General features: G+C 37.6%; 1 pseudogene; it reads left to right on the forward strand.

The window, feature by feature from the left end:
• The window catches only part of LOC107595386 (solute carrier family 12 member 1-like), a 22,004-nt pseudogene that overhangs the window by 3,321 nt on the left and 6,232 nt on the right, over positions 1 to 12,451 (forward strand).

The following is a 12,451-nucleotide window of genomic DNA, read 5'->3' on the forward strand; positions in this document are numbered from 1 at the left end:
TCATATTGAAACTGTTGAAAATACACAACATAGTAAGTTGATCCACATATGACAGCCTCTGAACTTGGTAAATACTAATCTTATATACAGGCACTGGACTAAAAATACATTCAATCAGTCGTCGCTCCCAAAATGAATTCAACGGGTCATCTTGTTAATGCTATAATTACGAACAACAATCATGAACAACAATATGACATTAAACCACAGAAATTCCAAAATGACATTTCCCTTACATTCAACTTCCAGAAGTGCATTCATCTTTGCCATGTTGCATTCATTTAGTTGATTAGTGCTATACGCTGTATTAACAACAACATTAATGGCATTAATAAAAACACTTCCACTGACAAGCTACGCAAGTTACCGTTTACAGTGCGTGGAATGGTGCGCTGTGATTGGTTGAGAGGATATATATCACATTCTGCAGAGAAGGGAGACTGGTGTTTGTTGCGGTTTGGAAAAAATTTTGAAAACACGTGGATATCGCATTTTGTGTAAAATTAAAAATGTACTTTTCAATACCGACCAGATACAATACTGATTTTGGCGGAAACTCAAAAAAAAAAAAAAGAAAAAAAAAAGAAAATAAAAAGGCATTTATAGCGTTTTGGAAACAAACTCTTCAAATAGAAACAGACACAAATGAGTGAACTGTTGACACACAGTAACTTGTGTATGAGGCTAAAAATTTAACGTGAAGAGCAGCTTAGAGACTCTTTTCATACTAGACACAAAGAAAGCACTCAGAACTCCCAAAATTCTTGAGTTTTTCAAAAGCAAACACTACATACATTGACTTCAAAAACATTTATTTAGTTTGATCTTGGAACAATTTTCTGAGAAATCTTGGAGTTTATATTTCTGATTGCAGACCTCTTGTCACATCCAAGTACATTTAAGCATTTTCTATAACCAATTTCTAAAAAAAAATTAAGGAATAATTTTAATTTACTCAGTATTGTTTTGCAATACAAATGTCTAAAAATACTTAAATCAAGAGACAGATGCAGAAATGACATATGAAGTCTTGTTTTCATATGATAACAAAGGACAGATATCTGCCAATGGCCTCAACATACAGTGTATTTGTTCTTGTTTTAAACATGAACTAATTTTGTCAATTTCTCAGACAACAAGACTTCACGTGTTCATTTTGCGTCTCCAGTAAATCTTGATTTAAAGATGTTTAGATATTTGTACTGGAAAACAAGACAGAAATACCGAGGAAGATGCTCATTTTTTGCAGTGCATGCATCAGTTAATGCCATGACTTAATCTTAATCTGTGGAAGGGCGAAGTAAGACTTTTGAAGACCCGCAGAAACCCTGCTTCTGAAACTCACATGCGAGATTATTCCAGGGTTGTCTGGTTCTCAGGAGAAACGTCTGAGGAGGTGTTAGTCTCTCTGTGTTCGGTCAGCGGCGCTGAAGGTCACTGCTGGTGTAACCCGAAGTTTGAGTTTCTAAGAAAGCTCCTGGAGTTCAGTTCCAGTCAGACACCTCGAGCTGCAGGCGAAACACATCAGAAATGTTTATATTCTGTGAAAAGTGAATAATAAAATAATTCAGCCACAAATCACTCACCATCAGGTTGTTCCAAACCCGTATGACTTTCTTTCTTCTGTGAAACACAACGAAAACAGATTGAAATTGAAGTTCGTTTGAATCTCTAACTCTAGCACTCTCTGTTCTAACTCTATTTCATCATTATATAAAAAAAACACTTGACCCTCTAACACTTACATTATTCTATTTCTCTCCTAACTACTTGTTTTCTTTTTATTTATCATAAAAAATGACCCTCTAACACTACACTCTAAAAAATGCTGCGTTATATAGGGACAAACCCAGCAATTGGGCTGTTTTGACCCAGCGGTAACCATTTAACCCAACCGCTGAGTCAAAACAACCCAATTGCTGGGTTTGTGCCTATTTTACCCAGCACTGTGTTGCATTTAACCCAGCATTTTTTAGAGTGTAACTGAAACATCACGGCACTTACATGTCATTGCTCTTTTATTGGTTTTGATTGCTTCTATTGTCCTTTTTTGTAAGTCGCTTTGGATAAAGCATCTGCTAAATGACTAAATGTAAATGTAAGTTGTTATTTATTAAAATGGCTCATCTGATGTATTCAGGTTCATATTGAATCATGCAGATCTGTCCGTGTTACGGTGTGTTTCAGGTTTGGAGATAGTGGTTGTGTTGTTGAGCGTTGTGGTGACCAGCGTCACCTGTCTGTCCATGTCAGCTATATGTACCAACGGTGTGGTACGAGGAGGTAAAGCACACTTTACATGAGTATAGCAACTAGATCAGGTCTTCATCTGAGCTCACGGGGTGTGTTTGTGCTCTAGGTGGAGCGTATTACCCGATTTCCCGCAGTTTGGGACCTGAATTCGGCGGCTCCATCGGTCTGATCTTTGCGTTCGCCAATGCCGTGGCCGTGTATGTCGTGGGGTTTGCCGAAATTGTGGTGGAGCTTCTCAAGGTACAGACCCAGAAACATTATAAAACCAGCCTTGAAATCCAGCTGCTTCTAAATACGTCAATCTGCTCTGTTCAGGAAAGCGACTCTCTGATAGTGGATCCAGTGAATGACATCAGGATCATCGGCTGTAGTTCTGCTGATGGGCATCACTGTGGCGGGAATGGAGTGGGAGGCCAAGGTAAGAACAGGAGCATGCTGGGATTGAGTTTGTAGGCATGGCAGCAGATTGAGAACCTTGTCTCTCTCTATAGGCTCAGGTAGCTCTGTTGGTGATCCTGCTGCCGGAAGAAGGAGGCGGGAACCGGCGAACACTCAAAGAAACTTTAATAATAAAATAAACACAAAACAGCGCGACAGCCCCTCGCGGACGACTGCCGCGCACAAACGAAACAAAACACAAAATAAAATCCAGGCCTGGTCATCTCTCGTCTTTCCCTGTCGTCACTCCTCCTTTGTATCCTTCCGGAGCTCCTCCGTGAGACTCGAGACCGGTGAGTGGCGCAGGTGTCGCGCATTCGCAGTTACTCCACCGGCCTCGCTCTGTTCCCACGGCTCTCGGCCCCGCCCCTCTCGTCACAACAGCCATGTCATAGAAGAACCATTTTTGGTTCCACAAAGAACCATCTCTTTCTTAGCTTTTTCTAACCTTCTTTCGCCACAAAGAAGCTTTTGTGAAGCAGAAAGGTTCTTCAGATGTTAGAGGTTCCTTATGGAACCATTTAGACAAAAAGGTTCTTCTATGGCATCGTGAAGCACCTTTATTTCTAAGAGTGTACTTTCCCATCTGAGGCCCAAAAAAAAGCATCAGGACCATGAATGACCCCCATATTTCGATTGGCGCTTTTCAACGTCTGATTCTCGAAGTTCTAAAAGAAATCCTAAATGCGTGTTTAAAGCCTTAGGGGTCGTTCACGCAGAACTGCACTTGCACTGATTTTCCATTGTTTCATGTGCTATACGGATGTGTCGGACTGTTGCGCTTATGTCTTGCATCTTTTGCAGGGTTTCACGCATGACGCAGTGTTCTAAAAATGTGGCGTTCAAGTTCAAAGAAGTTCAATTTCTTCAAAAAGAACCTAACCTTGCATTTGCTTTCATTCCACTACCCAGGCCTAGTATTTTTAAATGCAAAACTGCAACAGTTGTTTGTTACAAATCCTACACAAAAACACAACGTTTTGGAGCTTGATGAGACTAACAGAACAAAAACCGTCAGAGAGACGTTTGTTTGAACACTCAATTTAAAATTACGTGCAATAACGGTATCGTTTTCAAAAACCCGTTTTCAAACGTTTGTGTTTTCAGGCCTCTAAAACGCCACTGTCGTGTAACTGAACGGCCAAAATGCATAAAAAGTTTAGCATTTTCAGTTTAAAAAAATACATTAGGCATTTTAGAAATAAATACTAAAAAGACGGTTAATGCATAATTTTTGTTTTTAAATAATAATAATAAAAAAAATCAAATTAAGTACAATTAGATACTTTTTTTTTATATAGCCTATTAAAACATGGCAATGATGACATGAACATTGGCGGATATTCATTAAGTCAGTATCAGTAAATGAAATGAAACACATCTTCTGAAATCCTGCCGTGTCAAACACATCTCATCTCTGTCTAAAACAGAATCCATCGCGAAGGAAAATTCTGTCTCCCGGACTTCCGAGATGGAGAAACGTTCTTCTCTGTTTTTGCCATCTTCTTCCCGGCAGCCACCGGGATTCTGGCTGGAGCCAATATCTCTGGAGATCTGAGCGTAAGAGCGAGTGTCTGGCACATTTCTAATCTGAAATGACTGTGTGCAGTTTCAGCAGTTTCACACAGGAACGCCTCTGGTTTTTCAGGACCCTCAGGCAGCTCTTCCCAAAGGAACGCTGCTGGCCATCTTCATCACTGAAACTACTCTACCACTTCTCAATCTGCCAAGCCAACAAATGCAACTACGGCCTCATGAACAACTTCCAGGTGTGAGTCTTGAACATACGTGACCTGACATACTCTGAAACTCATGAAAATGATGGGTAAAGTTGTTTTGGTCAGTGCTGGGGGTAATGCATTACAAGCAGAGCTGCGTAGATTACTTACAAATTGTAATCTGTTACTGATTCCAAATCACATGAAAAAATTGTAGTTAGTAACATAATCCATTACTAGTGTTAATTTTGTCAGCTATTTTCATTTTAGTCTTAGTTTAAGTCCCGGGCTTTATGTCCTTGTTCGTTTTTATCGTATTTAGTCAACCTTATCCTATTTAGTTTTGGTCAAGTTTTAGTCGACTAAAAGTCTCAACATTTTAGTCAATGAAAACGTGACATTTTAGCAATAAGATTACTATTAATTAACCGTACAGCAGTATTCATTTTGGCAGCCATTTATAATTTAGTCTTAGCCTTACTCAAAGGTACATTTTAGTTATCATATTTAGACAAACTTGTCCTGTTTTTGTTTATTCAATGAAATGTATGAGCATTTTAGTCAATGAAATATTAGTCACATTTTCGTCATTCTGTATAATGGTTAAACTGATAAAAATTATTTTTTTCTCAAAATTATAATCGTAATGATTGTTGTCATTTGAGAAATTTACTTTTGCATTTCAGATATTGCACTTTCTCCAGTAAGCACAAATCAACAGAATGTGTTTTACCTCATCTAGTGTACTGATTTATTATAGGCTTTTTATTATATAAATCAACACCAAAGACTTATGCAATCTCTCGGTCTACATTATGAAAACAGCTAAAACAAACAAAAACATAACAGTGAAACTCCTAGTAATTCCACTAATTCCATAATTGCAATAGTCTATTTCTCTATTAAAACAACAGCGGTTGAGTAAGTGCATTTATTCAGCGATCACAATCGCAAACAATACAGTCGAGATCTCGTGACAGAACACAGACCGGCTGAGTGACGCTTTCATTTAGATGCTAAACTCCAGCTTCTTTATTTTTCAGATCATCTGGTGATCATCGCATGGTTGCCAGATTGCTTCATGAATCAATGTAACAGCGAAGCTCTGATTCGGGGATTAGAACTCTTGATATCTGGCAACCGCGTCGTAGAGGCGTGTAGAGCAGTCTGCAAAAACATCTTATCTCCTTTTTTGACGAAAATAAAGGTTTTTGATAAAGTTTTTATCTTTTAGAATACATTTTAGTCTTGTCTTATTTCGTCAACGAAATTGCACGTTGATATAGTCTTAGTTATCGTTTATTGACCTTATTGTCGTCTCGTCTTCCTCTAGTCTTAGACAGATAGTCGTGGGAAAAAAGCTCGTCAACGAACATTTTTCGTCATAGTCTTCATTAACGAAATTAACACACTATGCATTACATTACACATTTCGGGTAATATAATCGGACTACTTTTGGATTACTTTTGACTTGACTAGTTTATCACATTGATTTAAATAGGATAATATTGCACCATATTGATATAAAAATACAAAGAGTAAGAAAATATATAACAACATGAAGTGCATTAAACATTACATCAAGGTTTCCCAAACTGGGTTTGCGAAAGATTACACAGGGATTATTCGTTTAATGATAATAATTAATTAAATCATAAAAATGTAAGACTCAAATAAATCATTTTCAAATAAAATAATTCGAAATGAATTTTATTTGTTTACATGCATGCCATGTGAACATAACCAATGTCAGAGAACCGTGAATATGCAAATGTGATACTTAATTATTAAGTATTTATTTTTAAATCTCAGGGGTACTGCAAGTAAGTATATAAGGTGAAACTGGTAGGCTGTTTTAAAAAGGAACATTTAAAAGATGAAAAAGAGGGATAATTCTGAATAATTTATTGCTATTGTGTGAATAATATGTAATCATGTAATCCATAAAATCTGATAAGTTTTTAAAAATGTAATCTAATTTCAAGTACTTTATTTTTGGAATCTGATTACTGTATGTATTTCAGATTACATGTAATCAGTTACTATCTAGCTCTGATTACAAGTAACGCAAGTTATGCAATCAGATTACTTTTTCAAGTAACTAGTAAAGTAACACATTACTTTTTAGTTTACAAGAAAATACCTGAGTAAGTGTACATGTGATAGACTAAATGTCAGCCTGCATTTACTCACTCACTAGCACAAAAACACATTCCTCAAAATCAATAAAAACGGTGAAATGCAAACACAGAATTTGATGCAAAACCGCAGTAATTAAATGTTAGATATAACACAAATATCCGGTATATATTTAATCCCATTTGATTAATTAACCCGTCTTTGCTGCTGACCTTCAATGATCCAGTTTCATCGTACTAAAAAAACAAAAATTAGGCTAATTTACATAAACATATTAATTTTTTTATTGCTGAAGAGAGAAAAATGAGCACAGTCCAGATTAGAAAAAGTAACGTAGAAGTAACATAACTCATTACTTTTACTTTTTTAGTTACTTTTTAGAGAGTAACGCAATATTGTAATGCATTACTTTAAAAGTAACTTCCCCCAGCACTGGTTCTTGTGTGTTTGTGTGCAGGTAATGACTCTGGTATCTGGGTTCGGACCTCTCATCACGGCGGGAATGTTCTCGGCCACACTCTCCTCAGCTCTTGCGTCTCTAGTGAGCGCGCCTAAAGTCTTCCAGGTCAGAGTTCACACACACACCATTTAAACCCAATAAATGCCTGATCAGCTATAGACCTTTATAGGACAATCTTAAAATACAATAAAAGACTGGATTACATTGTAAAGAAGCTCTTTAAAGTCCAGTTTCTCCTTGCACAACACAGATTTGAATGTGAATCCGTCCACAGGCTCTATGGCTGTGGTTGTAGATGTTGCTCTAAGGACAACATCTACAAGGCGCTCAAGTTCTTCGCCAAAGGTCACGGGAAAAACAACGAGCCAATCAGAGGATACGTCATACTCATCGGTAAATATAACAGTAATTAAATGATTTCATGTAACAGATGTGATCATGTAACAGCAGTTGTTTGTGTCTCAGCTCAGCTCAAAACCATCGCTCCCATCCACACACACACACACACACACACACCCACTCTCTCTCACACACACACTCACACTCTCTCACACACACACACACACAATACACCTTTCTCTTGTTTTCCAGTACAGATATCCAAATGCTTCTATATGAAGACATACTGTATTACTTGTGAAATTACTTAAAATATTAAGTCTTGCTTTGTGTATTTTATCTCCTTCTATCTTTTTTCTCACAATTGCAAGTTTACATTCTGACTTTTTCCCCTCATAATTGTGTGAATTAACTTGCAATTCTGACTTTTTTCTCAGTATTACTCAATACAAATTTGCAATTACGTGTTATAACTTTAGGATTGTGAGATATAAGTCAGTCTTTTTTCTCAGAATTGCAGTTGCGAGTTTATATCTCACAATTATAAGAAAAGAAGTCAGAATTTCAAGACGTAAACTCGTAATTGCAAGAATTGTGAGATAAAACATCGCAATTGCTTTTTTTTTTAAAATTCAATACCAGAAACGATCTTCCATAAATATGTCAATGGGGTAAGAAAAATAAACAACAGAGCTGATATGTTCTGAGATTTTTTTCCAACAGAGCCTAACTTTAGCACGATGATAAACAACACCAAATACACGTCACATAAAAATATAGAAAATACAATTTAAAAGAAAAAACAATGATTTTACCTTTAGTATATTGAACATTTGTTTTCATTCACAATCATTGGCTTTCTATAATTCATTTATGGGTTTCCTTATATAATTGGCTGAAGATACTGCATATTTGTTGTGTTTTTATAATGCTGTCTATGTAGGCATCTCGTGAGGTTTTGGAACAGACTCACAAACACACCCTATAATGCCACACTAGTTACAGTCTGAAGACTCAGGTAACTGTGTGTTAAAGCTCTGGTGTGTGTGCAGGTTGGAGGCCGGCGTATAAGTACTATAACATGTGGCTGTCTCTGTTCGGAGCCGTGCTCTGCTGTGCCGTGATGTTTGTGATTAACTGGTGGGCTGCATTACTCAGCTACGGCATCGAGTTCTTCCTCTATATTTACGTTACCGTGAAGAAGCCAGGTAAGAGCGCAGATGCAGTCGCTCCTGAAAAAGATAAAGCAGAGAGACATATGTGACCCTGGAGCACAAAACCAGTCATAAGGGTCAATTTTGTGAAATTGAGATTTCTACATCATCTGAAAGCTGAATAAATAAGCTTCCATTGATGTATGGTTTGTTAGGATCGGACAATATTTGAAAATCTGGAATCTGAGGGTGCAAAAAAATCGAAATATTGAGAAAATCATCTTTAAAGTTGTTCAGATGAAGTTCTTAGCAATGCATATTACTAATCAAAAATGAAGTTTTGATATATTTACGGTAGGACATTTACAAAATATCTTTACTTAATATCGTAATGATTTTTGGCATAAAAGAGAAATGTATAATTGTGACCCATACAATGTATTGTTGGCTATTGCTACAAATATCCCCCAGCGACTTAACACTGCTTTTGTGCTGCAGGGTCACAGATGATATAAAAACACAAACACAAGCATGAATGATATAACAGAAGTGTCTCCTGCTTCTCTCAGATGTGAACTGGGGTTCGTCCACTCAAGCCGTGATGTTCATAAACGCTGTGAACAACGCTCTGATTTTATCTACTGTGGACAAACACATCAAGAACTTCAGGTGCGCTCAGGTCAAAGCAGATAAGCGGGTGTTTAATGCAGATTAGATTCTCAGAGTTTCTCCTGAATGTTCTGCTGCAGACCCAAGTGTCTCGTGATGACAGGATCGCCCAGAACCAGACCGGCGCTGCTGGACCTGGCACATTCATTCACTAAGAATTATGGGCTGTGTCTGACCTGTGAGGTGTTTGTGGTGAGCAGATGTTCTCGTTCTCCTCAAACAAACACAAACACATCTCCACACATCAGGGCTTCCTGCGGGACTCTGGAGGCGCATTACGCCGATCTTGATCGTGTGATTAAATCATGTTTTATTAAGCAGATGAAGGTCAGATTTGTCAGACGGCGTGTGTGTTTTAGGGTGCGCGTGATAAGAATCTGCAGGACATGAGCGCTGCTGTTCAGCAGATCCAGCAGTGGCTGAACAAGCAGAAGAGAAAAGCCTTTTACACGCCTGTCGCCAGCGAGAACCTGCAGAGAGGAGCAGAAGCGCTGATGCAGGTCAGTCTGAACACAAACACAGAGATGGGTGGATAGATGTTCTACAGTCTCTGTATCCAACAGGATGTTTTTTACTGTATTATAGTAATGAGAATGAGATTTTCATGAAGACTGTGAATTTAGCGATACAAAGTGTTTAATTGTCATGAAGATAATGTCAAAATCTTAACAGTGCTAAAATAGTGTGTGTGTGTGTGAGTGTGAGTGTGTGTGTGTGTGTGTGTGCGCATTTTTGTGACAAATGAGGACATAAATGTGTATAATGACAAAGGTATGACAGGTATTACAAGGAGAAGATGACTTTTCAGGACATTACCCCATGTCCCCACTTTTCAAAACGCTTATAAATCACACAGAATGGAGTGTATTGACTCTCTCACACACACACACACACACACACACACACACACACACACACACACGCACACACGCACACAGTTCTGTTCTTCCTGCAGCGACGCGTTTGATTTCGAGCACGGGACTGTGATACTGAGAATCAGTCAGGGGATGGACATCTCTCACATCCTCAAAGCAGAAGGTACAACAGCAACAACAAACTCAGAATAACCAGACATGTCATTTAACTTAATGCTCAAATAAACACTGATGAGTTAAAGACGTGATCCAAATATCAGATGATTTAAAGTTTCTTCATCAGGTTTGGAGAAATGCAGCATTGCATCAGTGTCTCAGCAATGGATGCTCTGCAGTGAATGGGTGCCGTCAGAATGAGAGTCCAAACAGCTGATAAAAACATCACAATAATCCACAGCACTCCAGTCCATCAGTTAACATCTGGAGAAGACAAAAGCTGAAACACATCCAGTATTAAGACGTTTATAACTACAATACATTGATTCTATAATCCATAATAAGGCTTCCTCCAGTGAGTCAGTGTTCTGGTGTGAATCAGGAGAGAAATCTGCACAGATCAAGCAGCGTTTAAACAGCTCTAAACTAATATGTGGCTGGATTTTGATGCGAGAGACAACAGCAGATGCACTTTTCACTTTTTTTACACTGATGCAATGCTAAATGATGAATATGTAATGCTGTGTGATTGTCAGAGGAAGTGGAGCGCATGATCATGGAGCAGCAGGCGCTGGAGATGGAGGAGAATGACTTTCAGACACACGGAGGAAAAGGGTTCTTCAACAGGTCCAAGAAAAACTAAAAAAATAAGCTGACCAGCAAAGGTACAGCGGCTCGTTCTCTCTCTCTCTCTCTGAAGCACTTATCATAGCTTTTGGCTCTGAACACAATGCATCAAATGAAGACGTTCTGCAAGTGCATCCATCAGGCAGGAGCTCCAGCGCTCTAATATAAGCTGATTAAATGTGCCTCTGTAAAACCGTCTGTGCTGTTATAATCTAATAGTCTGGTCTCATGTCTCGCCCGCTCCGCTTCTCGGACGTGAAGGTTTTTAATAGGACAGAGCGTCTTAATGGGCTCAAACGCTGGAGACTCAGGTCTTTCTGGATTTACCATTATCTTCATCTTCACTGCCTCTTCTGAAACAGATTCAATCATTGGGTCACGTGCCATTTAGCAGGCGCTCGTAGTCCAAACGACTCATTAAACACTACTTTGTTGGTCTTTTGTGCTGATGTCTCTAATCACTGCGGTCTAATAAAGCACATATGTGACCTTGGACCACAAAACCAGACATAAGGGTCAATTTTTCTAAATTGAGATTTATGCATCAGCTGAAAGCTGAATAAATAATCTTTCCATTGATGTATGGTTTGTTAGGATCGGACAATATTTGAAAATCTGGAATCTGAGGGTGCAAAAAAATCTGAATATTGAGAAAATCATCTTTAAAGTTGTCCAAATGAAGTTCTTAGCAATGCATATTACTAATCAAACATTAAGTTTTGATATATTTACGGTAGGGAATGTACAGAATATCTTCATGGAACATGATCTTTACTTAATATCCTAATGATTTTTGGCATAAAAGAGAAATGTATAATTGTGAGCCATACAATGTATTGTTGGCTATTGCTACAAATATCCCCCAGCGACTCAACACTGCTTTTGTGCTGCAGGGACACATATAGTGGCTACAAACATATTTGGACACTTGAGCCACAATTTAAGATACATGTATTTAAATTAGACAACAAAATGTCAAAACAAGTGTCATTTATTTTAAATAAACATAGCACACACTGCTATCACTGAGATACTATTATAGTTTTTACTAATAGTTTGAATTATTTTTTATCTTCCTTTTCATTTTAGATTGCATTTATATGTTTTTTTAATGTCTGTATAGTTTTATTAATTTTGTCTTTATGTCTATAAAGTTTGTAATTTTAGTTAGAGGCTCATTATAGAGAGGCTTGTGAATTCCCCAGTTGTTTTTATACATAATTGTTTACTTTTATTAGGTTGTGGATTTAAATGTATATTAAGGCATTCTCAAAGACTACTTTTTGTCAAGGTTTATATTTTTTGTTGTTTGAAATGTTGATTTGAAGTGTAGGTTTTTGCATTAGTATTACTACATTCAAACCTGAACACAGAAAGCATTTTGTTAAACAAAACATTCAAATTCTATAGAAATGTAACAAAAATTAACACGAATGCTTTATCAGAGCTTAATCCTTCTGGGTCTGATCTGATTTTAACCTCTTATTTCAGTCTTCTGACTCATTTTGGCTAAATGGTTATAGCATACCAATTCATTTGAGTATGTATAATTCTGTATGTGTGTGTCTGTGAGTGTGTGTGTGTGTGTGTGTGAGTGGATGTATCTGTTTTACACTCTTGAT

Source organism: Sinocyclocheilus grahami, unplaced genomic scaffold (assembly GCF_001515645.1).
Source record: "Sinocyclocheilus grahami isolate Dianchi unplaced genomic scaffold, SAMN03320097.WGS_v1.1 scaffold201.1, whole genome shotgun sequence".
Lineage (NCBI taxonomy): Eukaryota > Metazoa > Chordata > Actinopteri > Cypriniformes > Cyprinidae > Sinocyclocheilus > Sinocyclocheilus grahami.